Raw genomic sequence first — 17,615 nt, forward strand, 5'->3', positions numbered from 1 at the left:
AAACTAGGTGCTTAAAATTTTAACAATCCACAACTTTGGGACTGTTGTGGTTTTAACAATGCACAACTTCAGGATGGTCATTTCCCTTCTGGGATTATTTAATTCATTGAAGCCATTGCTTTGATCTTGTATGCTGGTCTCATCATTACATGGTGGCAGCAGTGGGATACAAACCCAGAGTCGTGACCGGGCTCTGGAACCATAAGTTCCAGTTGATGTTCGGCATTTGTTGGTGCAACAACAGCAACATTTTAAACATTTCTTTGACCGGGGTGTTAAAGACCTAATGCCATTATTACCGGGGGGCAGCGTTCGTGTACAGCATAACAAGACCTGGGAACCAGCAGTCATTACGGCTAAACACCAAACACCATGTTCCTATGTCATTAACACCAGCAGGGGCATCGAGAACCAGCATGGACCCCGAGGCAAACAACCTCAGGACCCCCACCACCACTTTCTACATACGTATATATATATATTTATATATATATATATATATATATATATATTTTTTTTTAATAACTTTGTAAGGAACTTTCTTTTATGAAGATCCTAAATTAGAGTAGTAACGAGCTCATGAATAAAGCAAAATCACAGCAGCAACCTTTTTAGCTCACAGTACAAGTGTTGGAAAGTAAATAAATAAAGTATTCACAAATCTATTATACAAGTTGAAGTCATGGTGTCTGTCCGTGCATCGGCTGTTTCCTGTTTCTGGCGGCCGCTTCACGTGCTGCGTTTGAAAAGATCAACATTCACTTTAGAAAAGACAGGAGAACATGCATGAATAATTACATTTGAATTTTGTATAAAATTGTAAAAAAAAATATTGTATTAAATTAGATTTGTATTTTGTATAAAATTGCAAAAAAAATTGTATTAAATTAGATTTGAATTTTGTATAAAATTGTAAAAAAAATTGTATTAAATTAAATTTGTATTTTGTATAAAATTGTAAAAAAAATTGTATTCAATTTGATTTGAATTTTGTATAAAATTGTAAAAAAAAAATTGTATTAAATTAGATTTGTATTTTGTATAAAATTGTAAAAAAAATTGTATTAAATTAGATTTGTATTTTGTATAAAATTGTAAAAAAAATTGTATTAAATTAGATTTGTATTTTGTATAGAATTGTAAAAAAAAAATTGTATTAAATTAGATTTGTATTTTGTCTTAAATTGTAAAAAAAATTGTATTCAATTAGATTTGTATTTTGCATTAAATTGTAAAAAAAAAAAATTGTATTAAATTAGATTTGTATTTTGCATAAAATTGTAAAAAAAAATTGTGCTAAATTAGATTTGTATTTTGTATAAAATTGTAAAAAAAAAAAAATTGTATTAAATTACATTTGTATTTTGCCCTCTTTTAAGACAAATTTAACCTCCACAACCTGATGTTGCACCACCATTTCAAGGTCGTTGCATACGTAGTTCAGAGCTTTGGCTCCTTTTGCTTTTGTTTCCTGAAGCTTTGGCTCTGAGTGAAACCAAGAGTGCAACACAATTAACCTTTTTAACACTCCATGAAATGATTGATATTGAAAGATTAACTTAAACTTTTTCCATCACCGGGGAAGCATACTTTAGCTTACTTTTCCCATCAATGGTAACGGCTACTCTTATTCATATGAAATCCAAAAAGTAACAAGAATATATTAATTATTACTCAGATTATGATTTCAATCATTATCTCCACCACCAAAAGTGGAGAGAAGTTCTGTTTCCACCTGTCTGTCTGTGAACAGGATATCTCAAAAAGTTATGGATGCATTTGACCAAAACTTGGTGGACATGTTGGGAATGTGACGAGAACGAATCGATTCGATATTGGTGAAGATCCGAATCTGGATACGAGAATTTTTTTATGTGATTCTCTGATCAACATTGAGAGATGGGGCTAAAAACGATAGACAGTATGATACTTCGAAAAGTTGTGGACGAGACATGACAAAACTAGGTGGATGAGTTGCTTTGGTGACAAAAACAAGCCGATTCGATTTTGTTTCAGGTCTGGATCCAGATCCGGCCAATCAGTGGGATACAAAATGTAAATTGTTCGGCCTGGCGGAGGTATGCGGTCTACCGAGCACCCTTCTAGTTCTTAATCTATCAAGCATTCATATACAAAGGAAAACCAAACACAATGATTTATATGATGAATTGAAGCTCGACCCAAAAGGTGCTCTGTAGGCTCTCTGGCTAGCGAACAGTTCAATAACGGCATCAAAATCCAATTTCCTTGCTTGAGGCGCTTCCACCACCAGTGTTCCCAATCTCGTCAATCAATCTGGACACATGGTTGATCTCAACACATTTTTTTTACTCTTGCCAGTGTACTGAGTGAGCACTCCGCCTATGCAATGGCGACCGGTAGGGTACAGAAGGTCCTTAGCACGATGGAGATATTGGGGAACAAGGTATTGAGTTTCAACTGGTGGAGATTGTTCAACAGATGAAGTGGTGATGGAGGTGTCTGTCCAAGATTAGCTGTGTGGCTCACCTTTTAGTGTTCTATTTCATCCACTAGATCCTCAGAAACGTCAACACTGTACTTCTCACAAAGTACTCCAGCTTGTTTGTGTAACTCTTCTTGGTTCAAGTTTGGGTATGTCCACATGACACCAAATGTCACCTCGAGCTCCCTAGCTGCCTCATAACGCCTGGCCATGTTTCCGATGGCACAGTCCTGAATAGCGAAGAAAACTTGACACTTGAAACAATCTCCTGGATTGAAATCTATCACCTCTTCGCTCAGTGTCTCATCAGCAAACCTCTTCCTACATTTTCGTCTGTTTTTTTCTGGCAACATCTTTGAGGTTGCCATACCAAGGCTCTCAGCAGCAAGCTTACTCTGTCAAAACTGCATCCCAACTCTCTCTCAAATGTTTGAGGTCCTCAATTAGGCTTTAAATATTGTCAACCTCAAGGCCATGAGGATAGGTCAGGTCAGGTATGGGAGCATGTGCCAGAACAGCACGTCGCTGCGTCCACTTTCCGCCAGTACTCCAGGGGCCTCCGTCTGGCCATCCCCCAGGCAGATGCCAGGCCCATCCCCATCTCCTTGAGATGATGGTCAACCTGTTGCAACCATGAGGCACGTGGTCGACCCACTGGCCTCCTCCACTCATGAGACTCCCTCGCTGAGAGAATCTGGTGACCTGGATCAGAGTCAGGAAAACGAGCCACATGTCCTACAGCCGCAACTGACACTCACGGACTATGCAGGTAACAAATCTCATCCGAGTCTCTCTCAGCAACCGCTCGTTGGACACAAAATCCGACCAGCGATAGCCAAGGATTCTCCGAAGAGACCTGGTACCAAAGGAATTAAGTCTCCGTCTCAGATCCTTGGTCAGTGTCCAAGTCTCGCACCCATAGAGCAAGACTGGAAGTACCAAGGACCTGAAGACTCGGACTTTCGTCCTCCCGCACAGGTACCGGCAGCGCCACACCCCATGATCCAGTGAATCCATGACTCCCCAGGCCCGACCCAGACGTCTATTGACCTCTGACTCGCAGCCAGCAGAGACATGAATATCACTGCCAAGGTAAGTGAATCTCCACGACCTCAACATCCTCACCACAAACAGACACAGACAGGACAGCAGCATCCAAGATGTCACCGAAAGCCTGGATCTTCGTTTTGACCCAAGAAACCCGTAATCCCAACGGCTCCGACTCCTCATTCAGCACCTCGAGGGCCCCCAAGAGGATGTCTAAAGTCTCCGCAAAGATGACTGCATCATCTGCAAAGTCAAGGTCCGAGATCTTGACATTCCCAAATGAAGCACCGCAACTTGATCTCTCTGACATCCTCCCTAGAATCCAGTCCATACAAGTGCTGAAAAGTGTGGGGGCAAGTACACATCCCTGACGAACTCCAGTAACAACTGGAAATAAGTCAGAGATGGTACCACCACACTTCACAGCACTCTCAGTACCAGAGTAGAGTTCAGACATCAGATCGATCAGTTTTGGTGGCACCCCACGAAGACCAAGAATCCTCCAGAGGACATCCCGATTCACTGAATCGAACGCTTTACAGAGATCAACATAGGCTGCAACCAGCCCCTGCCGAAACTCTCGTCTGCGTTCGGTGAGGACACGAAGTGCAAGGATACGGTCAATCGTTGACCTCTTTGGTGTAAAGCCTGACTGCTCTGGACGCTGGTGCTCAAGCAGATGGTGGCGAACCCGATCGAGAATTATCCGAGCAAAGACCTTGCCCGGCACTGAGAGCAGTGTCACCCTTCGGTAGTTGTTGCAGTCTTGGCGATCACCCTTCCCTTTCCAGAGAGGGACAACAAGGCCCCTCTTCCAGTCAGTTGGGATGATGCCTGTGTTCCAGGCAGAGCACAAAACTGCATGCAATGACACGAGTGCAGCACTTCCACCAGCCTTGAGAAGTTCAGCATGGATGCCACAGATCCCTGGAGCTTTGCCCCATTTCAACTGGTTCACCGCAGCCCATGTTTCCACAAGCGTAGGTGGACCACAGTTTATTCGAGGGTCAGCAACAGGGATTGTAACACCCTTGACGTCCAACTCGACAGTTGGGGGATCAGCCTGGTACAACCGCTCAAAGTAACCGGCCCAGCGGGCCTTCACTTCAGACTCCTCTGTCAAGAGCCTACCACTCTCTGCTCGAACTGTAGTGCTCCGAGGGATGGGCTTGGATGAACGTAATGCGCGAATTCCCCTGTAAGCGGGACGAGAATCACCTGTCCACAGGTGATGCTCTACCCCCTCACAGATTCCTCGCACATAGGCCTCCTTGTCCACCCTCAGTGCACGTACAGTTTTACGCCTCAGCTCCCTGAACAGCTCAGCTCTGCCATTCAGCCTGGCCCTGCGACTCTGGTCAATGGTATCCAGTGTCCCTTGAGAGAGAAAACTCTTCTTTGCCCTGCGGTGAGCTCCAAGGCATCCACCGGCAACATCAAGGACGGTGGTCTTGAAGGCGCTCCACAACTCCACAAACTCCACAAACGTGTGGCCCTAAATGGAGTTCTTTCATCCCCTCTTCCTGTGCAGGCTGGAGTTCCTCAAGGTAGCGTTCTGGGCCCTGTTCTTTTTCTGGTTTTCATCAATGATCTCTCGGACTCTCTGGAAAATCCTCTATTTCTCTTTGCCGATGACTCCACCCTCTGCCGTACCATCTGTCATCCCTCAGACCGGCAAGCAGCAGCTTCTTCGCTCACTGCAGATCTGGATAAAATCACAAACTGGTCCAACACGTGGAACATGTCTTTCAATCCAGACAAATCTCACACTCTCACTATGTCTCTTCGAAAGGACCGTTTACAAAACCCCCCCATCCACTTTCTCAACAATCCTCTGGAAGAAGTCTTTTCTTTCAAGCTTCTGGGTCTCACTATCTGCCATGACCTTTCCTGGGAAAGTCACATTTCCAACCTCGCCTCAAAAGCCAGTCGCCGACTGGGAATCCTCTGTCGTGCAAAGTCCTTCCTCGGCCCTCTTGAGCTCCTGACCACTTACAAAGCTTTTGTCCGTAGCCTGATGGAGTACTGCTCTCCCCTCTGGGCTGGTGCTCCTGCCTCCCACCTTTCTCGACTTCACGCTGTCGAAACCAGGGCTTTTAAGATCATTGGCATCTCCCGCAATGAAGCTGAGTCTTTGGGCCTCTCACTCAATCACCGCAGGTTGGTCGGTGGTCTTTCTGTCTTCTACCGACTCCTCTCCAGCCTTGCCCCCCCTGCTCTCTCTGCGATTTGTCCCAACCACATTTCCACAGGGCGCTCAAGGTCCGCCAACAACCCCCTTCTGGTAAAACTACCAAAATCACGAATCACTGCTCATCTTCACTCTTTCATTCCTCTTTTTCCCGCCTTTGGAATAAACTTCCTCACTCTATTCTTTCCCATTCTTCCCTCCAGGCTTTCAAAACAGCTGTTCACCATCACCTCTTATCTTCCCCCATCCAAATCCTTGATCTTTTCTACCCCCGATAATCCACCCAAGCCCACTTCCTTCAATTCTCCTGCTTACCTGTGTGAAAGTGCCTTTAATGTGCATCTTCCCCTCGCCATGTTCCCGTCCCATCCCCATCCCTCTCCCTTCCACAGTTCACCTGTGTCTGTTCCCCAATGTTTTGTCCCTTCCACTCCCGCCCCTCTTGTCTCATGCCTCCTTGCTGTGAGTTGTGTGTTAGCTCTCATACGAGCCTCGACCAAGGTATACAAAAAAAAAAATAAAAAATAAAAAAACTCTTCAGGACCCCCCAAAGCACCCAGACCCCCCAAGTGTCCACTCAGCCTGTTCGCAAACTCCTCAGCTACTCTCTCATCCCTGAGCTTGGCAACATCCAGCCTCGGCTGGGATGGTACCATTCTCCAGGATTTAAGTTGCAGCTTTAGAGTTGCTACAACAAGCCTGTGGTCAGTATTGAGGAACTGAGCACTCCGGTAGACCCTGCAGTTCTGGATCATCCTCCAACGACCGTCAATGAGGACATGGTCAATCTCCTTTGCCACACCGCCAGCGTTGGAATACCAAGTTCAGCAATGAGCCTGTGGGCGCTGAAACCATGAACCAGCCACCCTAAGTCCATGACTTCTTGCAAAGTCAAGGAACTTAGTGCTATTCTGGTTCATAGTTCCTGACCCATGGGGACCAACACACACCTCATAACCATCCCTATCAGTTCCAGTCGATGCATTGAAATCCCCCAAGACTAGAAGTGTATCTCGTCTGGGGCACTGATCAACCACAGACTCGAGTGTGGCGTAGAATGCATCCTTCACGGTGAGATCACTCGCCTCAGTCGGAGCATAAACAGAGACCAGGGAAATGACACCTAAGGAGTGACGAATCCTTAATCTCATAATACGCTCGTTGACCGGTGTTACCTCAATTATCATTGGGGTCAGCTTATTGGACACAGCTACAGCAACTCCTTGGGTATGGTAAACATCAGAGCGACCAGACCAATAGTAGGTGTAACCACCCACCATTATCTCGCCGCAATCCGGTCTCCGAACCTCAGAGAGAGCTGCAATCCCGATGTCCAAACGCTTGAGCTCAGATGATAACAGAGACAGGTGATCATCCTCTCTTAGGGATAGGACATTCCAGGCACCCACCCGAAGGGACCGCCTCAGGTTAACCCAAGGAGACCGCCGTCTGGTGGACGACACCTCAGCACCACTCCGACACACTCTCCCGCAATCTGACCCAGGGATGTTACCCCGTGGTTTCCCTCCGATCAAAGATTGGGGGTCCTGAAGGCTTTGCCCCAATCCCGTCATCCGGTGAGCTGCCCTGCGAAGGGAAGCTGCACAGGAGGTACTCCCACGGAGTGGGTTTTCAGATTTTTTTGCGTTTTGCGGAATGAAGGGTTTTACGGTGGCCGGAGTGCAAATCCTGCCACCAACCTCCTAATAAGAAGTGACCCAACTGCAGGAGGACGTTCGCAGACACAGTTGGGCACTAGATATGGATGGCCGTTGGCTCACAAGGAGCTCCTCCGCCCTTTGACAGGTTTTGTTTTTAATCCTGCTGGGTGTCCATATCCAAACACCCTCCTCACCAGAAAACCTGGTGGGGGAGACGGTTTAGTCGCCGACAACCCGACCATGGAACAGGTTAGTACAGGTTTACATGGTACCTGTAGCAGGTCACAGATCGAACCTGACCTGACAGAAGGTCAGGATATGAGGATGAGGATATCTGATGAGGATACCAGAAGGCCACCTGATGAGGATACACTCAAACAAATTCACGTCAGTCTGAATGCCGTTTAGATCGCATAGAGTCTCTGCTTTCAGATTCAAATCCTGCACTATTTCAATGGCTTTCTTTATTCTAAGAAGGTGAACTGAAAAAGGCTTAACACTGTCTACCCTAGCAGACCAACGAGTATATCTGACATGCTGTGCAGAGAGTAGCCAACATTCTCCTTCAAAATTTCCCATCTTTATGGGCTGGAGCTGAACACATTGTAGAGTTTTTGAATGACTCTGAGGAACGTTATCGCTTCTGGACAACATTCAGCGTTATGAACACCATACAGATTTAAGCTGTGACAAGCACAGGGCAAGTATGTGGCTTGCGGATTGTTGTTCCGAATATGAGCTTGAGCACCTTTATAGGAGGTGCTCATGTTTTTTTTCCCATTGACAAACCCTTGGCCATTGAGGTATTCTGGACCCTCGGGCAAAAGGGGTCTTTGAGCCCCCAGATCAAGAATTTAAATGGCATTTAGTGCGAAAGAATAGCTTCGTCAAACAAACATTTGTGCATAAATTTGCAGAATAATGAAACCGTGAATTAAAAACAGATGCACTGTAATTTCCCAAACACAAACGAGTGCACCTCGTACCCGTTGCGGAGTACAGAACATACAGTGCAGTCCAATTGTCCAAAGTGTCATGGAATGTTCCAGACAAACGACCTGAAACAGGATATGACTAGAAGGGCACTCGGTAGAGCGCATACCTCCACCACGTAATGCTTGATTCACGTGAACATATCAGGCCCAATACATTTTTGAAATATCTTGCTGTACATTGTTTTTGGCACAATCTCTCAATGGTGAAGAATCACTTAAAAATCAAATAATTCTCATATCCAGATCTGGATTCGGATCTTCACCAAAATCGAATAATTTCATCCTTGCGACACACCCAACCTGTCCACCAAGTTTAGTCCGAATCCGTCCACAACTTTTTGAGACGTCGTGCTATACATCGTTTTTGGCCCCATCTCTCAATGATGAAGAATCACTTTTAAAATTCTAGTAGTCGGATCCGGATCTGGATCTTCACCAAAATCTAACCAGGTCATCCTTGTCACACAATGAACCTGTCCACAAAATTTGGATGCTGATGTTTTTGTTTTTTGTAGTTTTCATGCTTCTGGGGTTACATCCTTTGAAATGGTGATTCATATGTGCATTGGAGGGGGAAGGATGTTGTGGGTGTTCCTCCTAAATCTTGAAGATCTGGAATTACAGGAACTCTATATCATTTCCCTTCTGGGATTATTTAATTCATGAAAGCCGTTGCTTTTATCTTGTGTGCTGGGGCATGATCATTACAGGGGCACATATCCAAATTACATTCACGGTAAACATGAGATATTATTAAATTTACTAAAATTTTACTTTTATTAGGTTTATTTTAGATTTATTAAAAACTAAAATGTCTGATAAAGCTTCTAAAGAAGTCAAAAATTTTTAAAAACGATGTGAGACTTGGAGGATTTTCTCAGCCTGCCGAACGGGCAGCTGCCCATACTGAAAACTCTCGACTATGTGGGCCGGTGCAAGGCCCGAATGGACGGGCGTATGCTACACAAACTCCCAAGGGATCCCTACCAGAGAATAGACTGAACCTTGTGGGAGTGCCTCATGTGAACATGGCAGGCTCGGTGATTTACTTAATGGATGTCTGCAGTTGCAAAGGTAATGCTGTGCATCAAGTAACAGTAACCAACTCTTCGACAAAGGACATCTTTGCTCCGTGAAAATATACTTGTAAAGCTTGTGCCAGCTATATTTACGTGGGAGCCAAATGTATCAAGAACACCTGACCTCTCTAAGGAAGACACCATATGTGGTTTTGGTGTTTCTGAACGCCGATGGAGACAGACATATCTGGGGCTTGTGAATGCACAGGGTAAGTTAAAATGATATTTGCTATTAATTATGTTTGGATGTGAGAGCTATGGTCGCTGTGAAGGCTGTTATATATATATATATATATATATATATATATATATATATATATATATATATATATATATATATATATATATATATATATATATATATATACAAGCCGGTAGGCGGACATGGGTAATCGACTACCCAATAGAACCTGACACGATGGGTCCATTCGATGGGGAATGACCTGAGGATTAAGCACAAGAAAATTCATGATTCTAGCTTCAAGGGTTAATGCTGCAGATTGTTTTTTCGTTAAAATACCCCCACATTTAGAGGTTTTTCGGCCGTTGCTAGGCAACGGAGGGGTCCATAGCAACGGTTCTTTCTCACACATAACTAGGACATACCATGAACCTACCATATCAGTTTCATGTATATCTGGCTCATAGTCTCTGAGATATAACAAACGTCATTTTTTTTATTGTTTTCGACCAGGGTTCATTCAAAGTCTATCTTCTCTGACAGTTTTCATAGGATCTGGCTGGACATTTTTGACAATATGGCTGAATGTACTGCCCACAGTCAGTCGTGGCCCGATTTTTGATTTTCGAAAAAATAAATTTTTTATGATTTTAAAAAAATTTCAAAGTCCCTTTGCTTGGCAACCAAAGGGGCGTGAGCAACCAGTACCTACGCGGCACAACGAGGTCATAAACTGGTCCTACCATCCAAATTTCATCAAAATCGAACAACTGCAAGGGGGTCAAAACCCCCGACAAACACACACACGGACAGACCAACACCACGACCAACAAATAAGGGTAGATCAAAAAAAAAATTTTTAATCAAAAAACTTTTTTTTTCCAATTTTTTTTTCGAATTTTTTTTTTTCGACTCGATTGACCACCATATATATATATATATATATATATATATATATATATATATATATATATATATATATATATATATATATATATATATATATATATATATATATACAGGGTGCTGCAAAAGTAGGTATACAGTAATGAAAAACAAAACGTAAGCACACAATTTATATTTATATATTGGGTAGTCTCGATGGAGTCGAAAAAAAACATTTTTTCGATTAAAAAAATTTTTTTTTGATCTACCCTTATTTGTACGTTCTCGAGAGAAAAAGTCCGAAGACAAAAAGTGTGAAGAGAAAAAGTCTTAGAGAGAAAAAGTCTGAGGAGAAAAAGTGAGGAGAGAAAGGAGGGGAAAAAAGGTGTTCTGAAGAGAAAAGCGTGAGGAGAGGAAAAGCGAAAGGAGAGAGGAAAAAGCAAAGGGCGAGAGAAGCGACAAAGAAGTGGGTGTCTGACCAGCGCCGACGAGACAATTCGCCCTTCCCAGTGCTTCGGCAAGCGAGCGTGTGGTGCGCGCGTGGTGCGCATGTGGGTGTGAACAGCGCAAGTGAGGCACGGGTCGATCACCAGCAACACCAGGGTCTAAACCCGCAACGGACGATCTCGGTGCCCTCCAGACTTCGACTGGCGTTCAAGGCTGCTCCGTGAGAGGGGGCACGGTGGGGCTGGGTGCTGGCGACGGACGTGACACGCACACAAGCATTTTCAGGACGTTTTCTCTTCACGGACGACTTTCTGGTGAGCGAGACGACGATTCTCCCCCCCCCCTCCCCCTGAATGATCTGCTGGGTACTTTTGTCTGCGTTTAGCTGTAAGTCAACCCCCATAAGCATCTGCTCTTTGTCTCTTTTCTGGCATTTTGATTGATTTAGCTTTGTAATTCATTCTTTATTTACCTCAGCAAAGAAAAAGTTCTTTTTATTTAATTATTTAATTATTAATACATTATTGGTCGATTTCCAACCCGTCAGTGTTTGTCCTTTCCTTCCATTGGTCTAGCATTGTCTGAACCGAGATAGACTGAGGTAATTACCATAGATTTGACCAAAAAATAGTCGGCACGCTCCAGCGGTTAAAACGCTCAGCCTCCCGAATGAAAATCTCATCGAGATAACATTAGTGCTTTGCCGAGGGCACGCTCCCCGCTCAGGTAACCACGTGACCTCCAGTTTATCGGAATAATTAGACGGCGGACACTGGAACTCGTGGTTGACTGGGTGACGTTCGTGGTTCTAAAACAGTGGTCCTCAAACTTTTTTTGACTACCGCCCCCTGTGGCGTATTGGCATACGCGTGCAGGGCGCAATGCAGAGAGCGTTGTGGGGCGTGGAGGAGTGGTGTTGGTAGTCACGTGCCCGCAATGCATATAGTTGTTGTATGGGCATTGTATGGCTGTTAGGGCATTGTATGGCCTGCAACGGGCATTGTATGGCCAATTTGACGAATGGCGCCAGGTAACCTGTTCAGACTGCAGGAAGCCCAATGAGCGCTCCTAATCGCCGCTGCTCCTCTAAATCGCCAGTGCCCCCCAAATCATTGCCAGCGCCCCCTACCACTCGTGGAGTCTGGAGCGCCCCCCTGAAAGTTCCCAGTGCCCACTGGGGGGCGGTAGGGACCACTTTGAGAACCAAACAACCCACCGTACCGCAACGTTAATTGTGAGCGGTGGCCCCAGGTCCGGCTCTACCGAAGACAACCGGGGATTAATCCCCCTGAGTGACAAGCTGGTGTCTCGGTACCCGTGGCTGCAACAATATATTGTTGTGGTTTTAGAAAGCCTCCCGGGAGTTGTGCTCAACACATAAGGGATCCTTTGTTTAGATATTTCCATCCTGATTTTGTTGAGTTATGTTAACCTTCGTGGAACGTGGAAAATGCGTTGTGTCTGTACAACAGGTTCGACTTTCCCCCCTTTGTAATCCTTTAATTTCTGAAATCCCTCTCATCATCAATCCATTCCAATCCCTCTTGTCATCAACCCCTCCAATCCCTCATCAATTCATTTTAATCCCTTTCCCCATCCCTCTTAACCCTCTCCTCCCCCCTGCATTACATTACCAAAACACACATTCAAAGCCATTGCAAGGAAGTTCCACCTTTATCTGCGACCTCCACAATGTGCCAGTTCAGCGCTGCCATCACCACCGCAAGGCAATTCCAACGCACCCATCAATGAGAACACGACATTCAAGGGTCAAAAGGTGTTGCAGTTACCTTCCGTCCCAGATGCCACGCCTCACCCCAAACCCCATAAAAGACGGTACATTCCACGGGACAGGGCTTGCTTGCGTCCAAGGAACAGAACAAGGAATGAGGATAGCTGTTTGTCCCTGGAGAATGAGAACTGCCTTGGTCTAAAGGGATGGTGCAGGACAACTTGTGCCAGAGGTAATCTCCACAAGTGAACGAGCAGCACAAGTACCTTGAGTCGCAGCGGCCACACATACTGACCGACATGATCTCACACTGACATTGCATACCCCGCACCTCTCCCAACACACTGCACCACATCACCCTCTCTTTCATTCTCTTCCTCCCTCCCCACCACTTTGGGGCCAATGTGAGCCCGCTGGCTCACTTTGGGTTAGCAAGAGGCTGAACGTAAGCCTCAAACTAATTTCTTTCTCTCTCTACCTTTTTCTCTCTAATTTCCCCAGAGTGACTGAGGCATACCTTTCTTGTGTTTAGAGATAAGATAATAATTTATAAGGGGTTGAGCTTTTCTTTGTGCCACTGCTTCTTGTAAATTCTGCCTGTAAATACTTGTCTTTACTTAATCACTACGAGCAAATACGACCGCTTCACAGAGAGAGACAGAGAGAGAGAGAGAGAGAGAGAGAGAGAGAGAGAGAGAGAGAGAGAGAGAGAGAGAGAGAGAGAGAGAGAGAGACACACATAGAGACACAGAGAGAGACAGAGAGAGAGAGAGAGAGAGAGAGAGAGAGAGAGAGAGAGAGAGAGAGAGAGAGAGAGAGAGAGAGAGAGAGAGAGAGACACACAGAGAGACACAGAGAGAGACAGAGAGAGACAGAGAGAGACAGAGAGACAGAGAGAGACAGAGAGAGACAGAGAGAGACAGAGAGACGAGAGCAAATAAGACCTGTCGCTTCTATAGGATAAGAGCAAATAAGACCAAAGCTTACCTTGCCGTGATATTTAACCTCCCAGGGATCTTTGACTGGTCGAGGGTTAAACATGACCAGCACCACCGCGCCTTATCACGGAGCGCCGTTTCCTGTGTGTTTTGCATTTTACAGCGATGACCCCACTTCACACATGAGCAACAAAGGTTTCATAGTCTTGAACTGTCCTCCTGAACCAGATTGTATGGACAACCAACTGAAGTAGAAAACAATAACTGGGAGATCGCAGGTACGGGAGGGCAGAAAATGCAGTCATTGCTGCTGTGTTTGCTTCTCATCTTGCTTCTTGATGTTGGGGAGTTTCTGCTGCTCTGGATTTTCCTTGTTCCTTGTTTTTACCTCCACCACTGAAGGTGAAGGAGGTTATGTTTTCACCCCTTTCTGTCTGTTTGCTTCTCTGTTTGTATGTTTGTTTGTATGCAGGATATCTCAAAAGGTTGTGGACGGATTCAGATGAAATTTTGTGGACTGGTTGACTGTGACAAGGACGAACTGATTAGATTTTGGTGAAGATCCGGATCAGGATCCGGTTACGAGAATTTTTAAAATGATTCTTCACCGTTCAGAGATAGGCCCGAAAATGATAAATAGCACGATATCTCAAAAAGTTGTGGATGGATTCGGATGAAATTTTGTGGACAGTTTGGGTGTGTGACAAGGACGAACTGATGAGACTTTGGTGAAGATCCGGATCCGGATACGACTACTAAATTTTTTAAAGTTTTTTTCATGGGGAACGAGTGTGATTCTTCACCATTGAGAGATCGGGCGAAACTAATACATCGCATGATATTTACCCTTGTCAAAGGAGAGGGTATTGCATTTGTTTGTAACTTGCAAAATCCAAGATATTTCAAGTACATTGGTTAGTCGATTTTGTTATTCTGTCTGTCTGTCTGTTTGTCGCTGACAGGTCACAATTTTAAACCGATCTTCATGAAACTTCACCACATGGTTGAGTTTGTCATAAGGAAGAAGCCTATTGCTTTTGAGGTCAAAAGGTCAACATAGGCCAAAGGTCAACAAGTTAGGTAGTATTTTGAAATTCCTCAATTTTCATCTGATTGACTTGAAATTTGAAGAGGATTTATATTTCAGGTCACTGAATTCAACTCACCAATTATTTTTGAGGTCAACCTCGATGAAAAGGTCAATATAGGCCAAAGGTCAACAACTTAGGTGGTATTTCTAAATTCCTCAATTTTCATTCGATTGACTTGAAATTTGAACAAGATATATATATATATATATATATATATATATATATATATATATATATATATATATATATATATATAATTTTATATATATATATATATATATATATATATATATATATATATATATATAATTAATATTTCGGCACTCCCCTTTTTTTGTTCCACCATCAGATTTTTGTTACTGCACGAAATGAAACAAGCTTTGACATATATAGTAATGATATTATTGTCTTCCTTAAGAGGCCCCTCAAAATTCGTTTTACTGATTATGGTGTTTATCGATATTAATATTTCGGCACGCCCCTTTCTTTGTTCCACCATCAGATTTTTGTTACTGCATGAAATGAAACAAGCTTTGACATATATAGTAATGATATTATTGTCTTCCTTAAGAGGCTCCTCAAAATTCGTTTTCATGATTATGGTAGTTATCGATATTAATATTTCGGCACGCCCCTTTCTTTGTTCCACCATCAGATTTTTGTTACTGCATGAAATGAAACAAGCTTTGACATATATAGTAATGATATTATTTTCTTCCTTAAGAGGCCCCTCAAAATTCCTTTTCATGGTTATGGTAGTTATCTATATTAATATTTCGGCATGCCCCTTTCTTTGTTCCACCATCAGATTTTTGTTTCTGCATGAAATGAAACAAGCTTTGACATATATAGTAATGATATTATTGTCTTCCTTAAGAGGATCCTCAAAATTCGTTTTGATGATTATGGTAGTTAAACAGTTCATGTTCTCCATTTGCAAAATGGGAGGAATTATTGCACAAAATAGAAATAAAAATGTTTCCCATTTTTTAGAGGACCACCAAGATGAGTTCGGCTCATAGAATCACGCTCCATTTGGGGAGAAAACAGTTGAGTTCATGCCTGACTAATTTGCACTTTCCATGTGCCGTCGTTTCTTCACGAAACTATGACTTTCTGACCAGCTAAAATCTACAAGATATGAATATGTAGACGAAACTGATCCAGCCTTTTGGATCACTTTAAAGTAGGGTGCCCTGTTATTTTAATGCGCTCTATGGATCCTCCGGAACTCACGAATGGTACACGTTGTGTAGTCACTAAACTATGTGGTAATGTCATCGAAGTGGAAAACTTGAATGATAATCGATAGATAAAAATTATAAAATATATTGTTTAAAATACATTCATGCTATCTGTCTTTTACCATATGTTGCCAGTGATGCCCGTCGAAGACGGGCACCTTTACTAGTATATATATATATATATATATATATATATATATATATATATATATATATATATATATATATATATATATATATATATATATATATATATATATATATATATATATATATATATATAGTGGGGCAACTAAGCTAAATATAGCAGAACAATTGTGCATTTTGTGAAGAAAGCACCAAATTTGGCACACTCGTAGCCTAACATATCATGAACAGATTTGGATAATATCCAAATCTGTTCATAATATGTTCGGTTACTAGTGTGCCAAATTTGGTGCTTTCCTCACAAAATGCACAATTATTATGCTAAGTTGCCCCACTAATATGTCAGGTCAGGTCAGGTATGGGAGCATGTGCCAGAACAGCGCGTCGCTGCGTCCACTTTCCGCCGGTACTCCAGGGGCCTCCGTCTGGCCATCCCCCAGGCAGATGCCAGGCCCATCTCCATCTCCTTGAGATGATGGTCAACGTGCTGCAACCATGAGGCACGTGGTCGGCCCACTGGCCTCCTCCACTCATGAGACTCCCTCGCTGAGAGAATCTGGTGAGCAGGATCAGCGTCAGGAAAACGAGCTACATGTCCATACAGCCGCAACTGACGCTCACGGACTATGCAGGTAACAAATCTCATCCGAGTCTCTCTCAGCAAACGCTCGTTGGACACAAAATCCGACCAGCGATAGCCAAGGATTCTCCGAAGAGCTCTGGTACCAAAGGAATTAAGTCTCCGTCTCAGATCCTTGGTCAGAGTCCAAGTCTCGCACCCATAGAGCAAGACTGGAAGTACCAAGGACCTGAAGACTCGGACTTTCGTCCTCCCGCACAGGTACCGGCAGCGCCACACCCCATGATCCAGTGAATCCATGACTCCCCAGGCCCGACCCAGACGTCTATTGACCTCTGACTCGCAGCCAGCAGAGACATGAATATCACTGCCAAGGTAAGTGAATCTCTCCACGACCTCAACATCCTCACCACAAACAGACACAGACAGGACAGCAGCATCCAAGATGTCACCGAAAGCCTGGATCTTAGTTTTGACCCAAGAAACCCGTAATCCCAACGGCTCCGACTCCTCATTCAGCACCTCGAGGGCCCCCAAGAGGATGTCTAAAGTCTCCGCAAAGATGACTGCATCATCTGCAAAATCAAGGTCCGAGATCTTGACATTGCCAAACGATGCACCGCAACTTAATCTCTCCGACATCCTCCCTAAAATCCAGTCCATACAAGTGCTGAAAAGTATGGGGGCAAGTACACATCCCTGACGAACTCCAGTAACAACTGGAAATAAGTCAGAGATGGTACCACCACACTTCACAGCACTCTCAGTACCAGAGTAGAGTTCAGACATCAGATCGATCAGTTTTGGTGGCACCCCACGAAGATAAAGAATCCTCCAGAGGGCATCCCGATTCACTGAATCAAACGTTTTGCAGAGATCAACATAGGCTGCAAGCAACCCCTGCCGAAACTGTCGTATGCGTTCGATGAGGAC

At 43.9% G+C, this 17,615-nt stretch overlaps 1 protein-coding gene across 1 annotated transcript in view; it reads left to right on the forward strand.

Moving 5' to 3' along the window:
• The first annotated feature begins 11,096 nt into the window (after positions 1–11,096).
• The window catches only part of RAPGEF1 (Rap guanine nucleotide exchange factor 1), a 185,754-nt gene continuing 179,235 nt past the window's right edge, over positions 11,097–17,615 (forward strand). The window contains exon 1 of the mRNA XM_085900070.1: positions 11,097–11,264. The gene's annotated coding sequence lies outside the window, so the exon portion shown is untranslated. The remainder of the gene's footprint in view (positions 11,265–17,615) is intronic.

Source organism: Eptatretus burgeri, chromosome 1, assembly GCF_056783735.1.
Source record: "Eptatretus burgeri isolate ZD-2024b chromosome 1, Ebu_testis_v1, whole genome shotgun sequence".
Taxonomy (NCBI): Eukaryota; Metazoa; Chordata; class Myxini; order Myxiniformes; family Myxinidae; genus Eptatretus; species Eptatretus burgeri.